The sequence below is a fragment of the Montipora capricornis genome, chromosome 11 (genome assembly GCF_036669925.1).
Source record: "Montipora capricornis isolate CH-2021 chromosome 11, ASM3666992v2, whole genome shotgun sequence".
Classification (NCBI taxonomy): Eukaryota; Metazoa; Cnidaria; class Anthozoa; order Scleractinia; family Acroporidae; genus Montipora; species Montipora capricornis.
In genome coordinates this window covers 32,537,137-32,545,003 of record NC_090893.1, presented here as the reverse complement: position 1 = coordinate 32,545,003, position 7,867 = coordinate 32,537,137, and the positions used below count along the sequence as shown (strand labels likewise).

General features: G+C 43.6%; 1 pseudogene; it reads right to left on the bottom strand.

The window, feature by feature from the left end:
• Positions 1-2,914: 2,914 nt before the first annotated feature.
• On the bottom strand, positions 2,915-6,092 carry LOC138023401 (uncharacterized; annotated as a pseudogene).
• Between the last annotated feature and the right edge of the window lie 1,775 nt (positions 6,093-7,867).

The window sequence follows — 7,867 nt, the reverse complement described above, 5'->3', positions numbered from 1 at the left end:
TTTGTCAAAACCGATACTCCTGCTCGACCTCTCTTGCTTGTTGTGTTCTGTGCGGTTAAATGTACTTTGTGTAGTATCGCAAGTAACTTTAATCGTGACTCAACAGCTAGGACATACACGCCGTTCGTCCAGAACACATGTTATCAAAACGTTCCTGAAACGTTCCTCAGCTTGGCAGCCAGGCCTGCGATACACAGGGATATCAGGATATAACATCCCATCCTAACCCATAGTTCAATAGTTCAACGGAAGTCCTATTCAAAGTTCAAAGTTCAAAAATAGGAATACAACTCAACACAATCAAAATATAACGATGCTTCATACAATAGAGTCTTGACGTTCTCGTAATAAACAAAGTCAGCATCTCTCTTTGGCTTCGGTGTTCGAGTTGAACATCTCAGTTCCTTTGCTGAATCAGCAGAACCACTATCTGCGGGATTCCTATCATCTGAAACTGTAGTTCCGAGTTGATCTAAAGGAGGCATTGCTGCCCCCGTGAACTCTTCCGACTCCAAGCAGCTGGTGTCATTGTCATCATTAAGTGATAGCTCCATGCTTGGAACTCTACTAAGAAACTTCACATGACGAATGAGACGTTGTCCAGTCTCAGCATGGACAAGTTCAAAGGCATCCGGTCCTTTGCTGCGAACAATTACATACCTCTGATGACCAACCGTGGGAATCAATTTTCCAGATTTTGTATTTGCCACAAATACAATATCCCCGGGTCCTAGGTCATGTTGTTGTGCATGTCGCTTGGCATCAGTACACTCACATAACTTTCTCTGATATTCCTTGTACCTCTCTTCAGGGTTGTTCTGATCAATTTCTGGTACTGTCGGCAACTTTGTTTTTATCTCTCTGTTGAGAAACAGCTTAGCAGGAGTCATGGCAGTCCCAGCATATGGAGTGGACCTGTAAACTTGCAGGATTGTAGGCAGAACCTCTGTCCAGGATAAACCATCTAACTCTGCTGCTCTGACACTGTGCTTTAGATACCTATGAAATCTCTCAACCTGCCCATTTGCTTGTGGAAAATAGGGTGATACTCTTCTGTGCTGTATTCCATTTGCCTTCATTCCTCCGCTATGAACTGACGTCTATTGTCCGTGATGAGAACTTTTGGATTTCCAAATCGTGCAAATATTTCTGTAAGTACAGTAATTATACTCTTTCTTTCAATACGCTTTAAGATAATAGCCTCTGGCCATTTGCTTCTGTAATCACCAACAGTCATGATGTAGTTCTCTCCAGGAAATTTACCAACCAGTTCGAGGGCACACCTCTCCCAGCAGTGATCGGGAAGTGGAGTTGCTGTATTAGGTGTGTCTCGTCGTAATGGCTGAAGCCGCACACATGTCTCGCAATTTCGGCAGAAGTCTTCCACGTCAGAGTCCATCCCCGGCCAGAACAGTATTCTACGAAGGCGTTGCTTGCAGCGCACAATACCTTGGCGAGCCTCATGTGCCAAGGTCAATGCCTTTTTCCTTGACTTCTCTGGAACATAAATCCGCCGACCTCGCCACAGTAGGCCCTGTGCAAAGCTCAGTTCATCTTTAAAATGTTTCCATGTATTACCTACCAGGCTCTGAGTTCCACCAAGTACCTTCAGCACCTCTAGTAATTCTGGGTCAGACTCTCCAGCCTCTTTTATGTCATCAATTGAGAGCAAAGCATCAGCACTTTTGACAAAGCGTACATGCTCCTCAACAAAACTTGTTCCCATACCAGTAGTGTTCAAAGGTAACCTTGATAGTCCATCTGCAATGTTCTCAGATCTCGGTTCATAAGTGAGTGTAAAGTCGTAGTCCTGACATCTGAGAACAATTCGTTCAGGGCGGATTGATTGAGTGTTTTTATTGAATACGCCAAGCAGTGGTTTATGATCAGTCGAGACGACAACGCGGCGACCATAAATGTAGCTATGCATCCTCTGCAATCCGAACAGCACAGCCATTACCTCTCGTTCGATCTGCGAATACCTCTTTTCTGTAGCAGTTAAACTTCTGGAACCATAAGATACGGGCTGCCAACGGTTGTCAACATCTTGCAGCAAGACACACCCAAGACCGACTGGGCTGGCATCTACTACAAGTTTGGTCTCTGCTTTCAAGGAGTAGTATGCGAGGCATGGTACTTTAATCAGAAGCTCTTTAACTTTCTCAAATGCTTTGGATGCTGTTTTACTCCATTTTCTCACCACACCCTTCTGAGTAAGCTGTCGCAAAGGAGTGATAACTGTTGCAAGGTTGGGAACAAACTGTGTAAGGTATGCAATACTTCCTAGAAATGATCTCAGCTCAGCTTGATCTCGAGGTACTGGTGCATCTTCAATTGCTTTTACCTTGTCTGGCTCAGGCTTAATGCCCTCAGTGGAGATGATGTTTCCTAGAAATTTCAGTTCAGACATGCCCAAGGCACACTTGTCTGCATTGAGACGAAGGCCAGACACTTGAAGTTTATCCATAACTGCGCGAAGATTCTTCCAGTGTTCTTCTGGTGTTGACCCATACACCACAACATCATCAAAATAGCTAAGCAAAACTGATAACCCTTCACATACTATGCTCATGACCCTTTGGTACACCTCTGGTGCTGATGCAAGCCCAAAGGGCAGCCTTTTGAACTGATACACTTTACCTGCGGCCATGAACGATGTAATGTTCTAGATTCTTCCGCTAGACGGACTTGCCAATATGCTTTCCTTAGATCCAGAGTCGATAACATCCGAGTCCCACTCAGTTGCCGAAACAGGTCTTGGATTCTAGGAATTGGGAACCACTCCCTTATCACTGCTTTATTGGCTTCTCCGAGATCAACACACTCTCAATTCCCCATTCCCCTTGTAAACAATCTGCACAAGTGATGTCCACGATGCTCCTCTTGCTTCCTCAATCACATCGTCTTGAATCATTCATTCTATTTCTTGTTTGAGTCGCTCCTCTACGGGTGCTGGGACTGGCCTTTGCTTTTGTACCTTGGGAGGAACATCTGAATTGATTTTAATTTTGTACTCATAATTCTTAAAGTCCCCGAGCTCTTCCGTAAAGAGATTCTTATACTCCTGATAAATCCTCTCCCTCTCCTGGGTTGGGCTTTCCCCTACTGCATGGACTTCCACAAGGTTGAGGGTGGACAGGGCGCCTCTTCTCAACAAGGGGGGGGGGCCTTCCACATCGATCAAATACACTGGCTCCATTACTTCCATATCATTACATCTCAGTTTAGCATCAAATACTCCTAAACACTTGAGATCCCCTCCACCAAAAGCTGAAAACTTGACATTGATTGGGTTAAGTGGAGTGTTCAGGTTGTCTCTAAACCATTGTTTCAGAATCAAGGTCTTAGCACAACCAGTGTCGATCATCATTTGAACAAGTTTACCATTGATTTCAACATCTGCTTCAAAACCCATCCCCTCATTGTTGGTAATATAATAAATATATTCATAGTTAGACTTTGTTATAGTGTATCGTTACATTTGTTATAGTGTCAGTAATTCATACTGAACCTGCAGTATGTATGCGGTTATTGTAAAACCCATGTGCTCTTTGATTAATCATCTTACGTGCAGTTGTCTGTTTGCCCAAGAACATAATATTTCTGGCGACGAGGATTTGAGCGACCATGCCCAGCCTTGGCAAAATAGAGGAGTTCAATTCAGTTACTACAAGTATCAACCGCTACCTAGAGCGACTGGAACAATATGTCATGGCAAACAGTGTTCCCACCGATTCTGCCGAGTCACACAAACAAAGAGCAATCCTAATTTCTGTCATTGGCGCCAAGGCCTACGATGTCCTTTCGGATCTCTGCTCACCGACTCCTCCTTCTGAGAAAACGTATGCACAGCTCACCACTATCCTAAAGAATCATTTCGCACCGAAGAAACTTGTTATCGCCGAAAGATACCGATTCCACAATTGTACACAACGTGAAGGCGAGAGTGTCACAGCGTTCGTTGCTAACCTGAAACATCTGGCTTCAACTTGCCAGTTCGGCACTCACCTGGATGAAGCTTAACGCGATCGTTTTGTCTGTGGTCTTTGCAGAAAGGAGACACAAAAGAAACTGCTAACCGAGGAACACACTTTCGATGCAGCACTGAAGGTTGCCCTCGGCGCCGAAGTTGCCGAAAAGGATGTTGCTGCGTTCTCGCAAGAAAGTTCGGCTTCTGTTAACAAAGTCGACTCTGGTAATCGTCGCAGTTTTCCGCCTACCCAGCGTCGTAAGGGTCCTGGCAAGCGAGGCAAGTTCAATTCCTCAGGAAGCAACATTTTGAGCTGTGGAAAAACAGGGCACCCACGTTCTCAGTGTAAATACAGAAACTACACGCGTCATTCTTGCGGTAAGGTTGGTTACATCTCGGAGGCATGCAAAGGGAAACCTCAGAAAGTGCATCAGCTGGAAGGATCAGAACCCCCTCAAACTAGTTCTCTCGATGATTCGGTTGATCCTTTTTCCTTCTCGCTGTACACTCTGAGCTCAGGCCAGCAAGGTATTTTGATACCCGTTGAACTGAACGGCACCTCCCCTTTAATGGAATTAGACACTGGTGCAGGCGTCTCAGTTATTTCAGAAGCAACTTACAAGAAACACTTCAGTGGCACACCCCTCATGCCGTCCAATACTCGCCTACGTGCATACACAGGACACCCACTCACGGTACACGAGCAACTTATTGCACACCTAAAGTACTAAGACCAGAGCGCCGAAGTCTCCCTTCTTGTTGTTGAAGGCTCAGGCCCATCCCTTTTTGGAAGAGACTGAATGTCCCAAATAAGACTCGACTGGACGAAGATCTGCAATATTCGCGTATCGGAGACAGACCTCCCACAGGGCGTGGCTTCCCAGTTGCGCACAACTATCCAGAATCACCCTAACGTTTTCAAACCAGGCCTCGGAACCGTCAAAGGAATCACAGGCAAACTAGAGCTTGAACCTGACGCACGTCCCAAGTTTTGCAAGGCTCGTCCTGTCCCCTATGCTCTTCAGGAAGCTGTTGAAGCTGAATACGACCGTCTTGAGTCAGAAGGCATTTTCGAACTGGTGGAGTTCAGTGAATGGGCTACCCCAGTGGTTCATGTTCCCAAGGCAGATGGAACTACACGCTCTTGTGGTGATTATGCGGTTACTGTCAACCCCCAGCTTCACGTCCCTCAGTATCCAATTCCCCTCCCGGAGGATGTCTTTTTGAAACTGCGGGGTGGACAACGTTTCACTAAGCTCGATTTAAAGAGTGCCTACCAACAGAGAGCGCGTTGATCCGCCATCTTACGTGCAGTTGTCTGTTTGCCCGAGAACATAACAGACTTATCTGACTGTTGCTGGACTGGCTGGACAAACTTCACATCTTCTTTGTTCTCTGATTCTGTTGATCTGCAATACTTCCAGCAGTGACCAGTCTTCTTACATTTTCTGCACTGTGCATTCCTAGCTGCGCATCTTCCGTCATTCGCAACATGATCCGCTCTTCCACATCGAAAGCAGGCTTTTTCTTTTGCTTTATTTACTGAAGATTTGACTGCATTAACATTAGATTTTTCTGGCAAATTTCGGGCTTCCTGTCCCCCAAGTAGCTGCGTATCCTTTGCAGATTCAATTGCTCTCCCGAGCTTCTGGGCTTTTTCCAGAGTAAGAGTCTCTCCTTGTAGTAGTAGCTTTTCTCGTAGATATCCGTCAGAACATTTCTCTATACTTGACGAAGGATATTATCATCAGCTACTTCCCCGAAGTTGCATGTTAAACTCAGCATACACATACGTAATTCTGCAATGAAGGTATCCAATGATTCATGTTGAAGTTGAGCATGTTTTCGAAACTTGTATCTCTCTGCCCACTTGTTTCTTTTAGGCTGAAAGTGTGCACTCAACGCTTGTTTAACTTCCTCAAATTTCTTTTTCTCTCCAGGCAAACCCGAGAACAAATGTTGGACTCCCGTCCCAGCAAGATGTAGAAGAGTACCTGTTTGAACTAATTTCGTAGCAATTCGGTAGTTGTGAAAGGCATCGAGCCCAAACTTCCATGCACTCATCTGCCAAGTTTGTCGGCTCTAAATTCACTGGAGACAACGAAAACCTTTCAAAACTCATCTTGATATGTTATCCGATTGTTGTTTATCCTCGTCGCCAATTTGTAGTATCGCAAGTAACTTTAATCGTGACTAAACAGACTAAGAGATACACACAGTTCGTCCAGAACACATGTTATCAAAACGTTCCTGAAACGTTCCTGCTCGACCTCTCTTGCTTGTTGTGTTCTGTGCGGTTAAATGTACTTTGTAATCTTGAAACACTAATGAATCATCTTTTGCCCATGTTTCTTGTGGACAAATAATATCGAATTTTGTTTACAGTTGGTCAGTCAGGAATTAAGTCAGTAAGTCAGCGAGTCACTCTGTCATTCAGTCAGTGAGTCAGTCAGTCAACAAGGCAGGCAGACACGCAGTGAGAAGATAGCTTAATTTCAACCATGGGCTCAATACTAACAAATCCTAACAAAACAAAGCAGCGGCTCAACTGATGTTTTAAACATCTATTTCAATAATGCATTGGTTAATCTCTACGTGTCACACCTCAGAAATTAAATGATCCTGTCAACCTTTAAAGATCTCTAGGAGTCAATGGCAATGTTTGGCATTGGAAAGGTGTTAGGCTACGTACTAGTTAAAAAATGGGTATTCAAGTATTTCACTTGAATACAATAGGTGACCGTTACTGAGGAGATTTAATTTTAACTCTTTCGGGTTGCTGCGTCATATCCCGTCAAGCCTTCCTGGTTCATATTTTATTCTTACGCTTTAAGGTTTACATGTTTTCTTCGACGTATGCAAATAGCAATCATGGGTTTTAAGCTCTTACAAGCCTGGTATGTTTTAGCCTTTGTTTTGAATGTTTCTTCGGAAACCCGTGAGACCAATCGCGACGACCTTTCATTCCGTCCATCTGCTCTCTGCCACTTGAATGAACTACTAGAGGGCTTGAACTATTGCTTATTCCTTCGTGATCATTGTTTTTCGACCTCTTCATTTTACATTCTCTTTTAATGAAGGTGTCAATGTGACGTATGGGAAATGAGCACTCAAGAAAAAATGATAATTTTTGACTTCCTTTTTGCGGATCAGCGAAATTTTGCCTTGATAGATACATTAGTAAACGTTTGGCATTCCAGAAGTGATGTAACTACATAAATTCAAACTCAAATATAACTACATAAATTTGAAAGGGATTTTGTAAACCTTGCCCCGTTTACTAGGGGTAAAACAAAGGCTAACGAAACTTAGCCTCAATCTATAAAGTCGACTGAGTTTAACTATAAGTTTATTTTCCTTTTAGCATTCACTCGTTTACATCGGGTGTGCAAAGAGCTACTCTGAACACCTAAAGGGAAACTCTTCTTTTTACGACAGATTCTCTGCGCTACGATTGGTTCAAACGGATAAAGCTTGGTCATTCAAGGTCATGTCAATCATATCTGACAAGTCTAAAAAAATCACACCTGGAAATTGTCCCTAAATATTGACAACGTTTGTCTGTAAAAGCAAAACAATAACATAGTCTCCGACAGGGAGAGTCTAGAGGTTAACCCTATGAGTATGAGTATTGAGTATGCTTACTCACCCATAAAAAAATGAAGTTTTCGTCAAATTTGATTATCCTGGGTTAGTGAAGATTGATTTCTATGTTCTGAATCCATATAGTAGTTAAACTCTTGTTAGTTTTTGTTAAGGCTTTCAAGATTCAAAACGCAGAAGGGTACTGATTGTTCCCTATCATGCGATGGTTCCGCTTTCAGGGTTGGCACTCCCGCAATGCAACTTTTTCTGTTATTGCGCCTCAAAGGAGGTGGTAAAAAAACTGTACTCAAA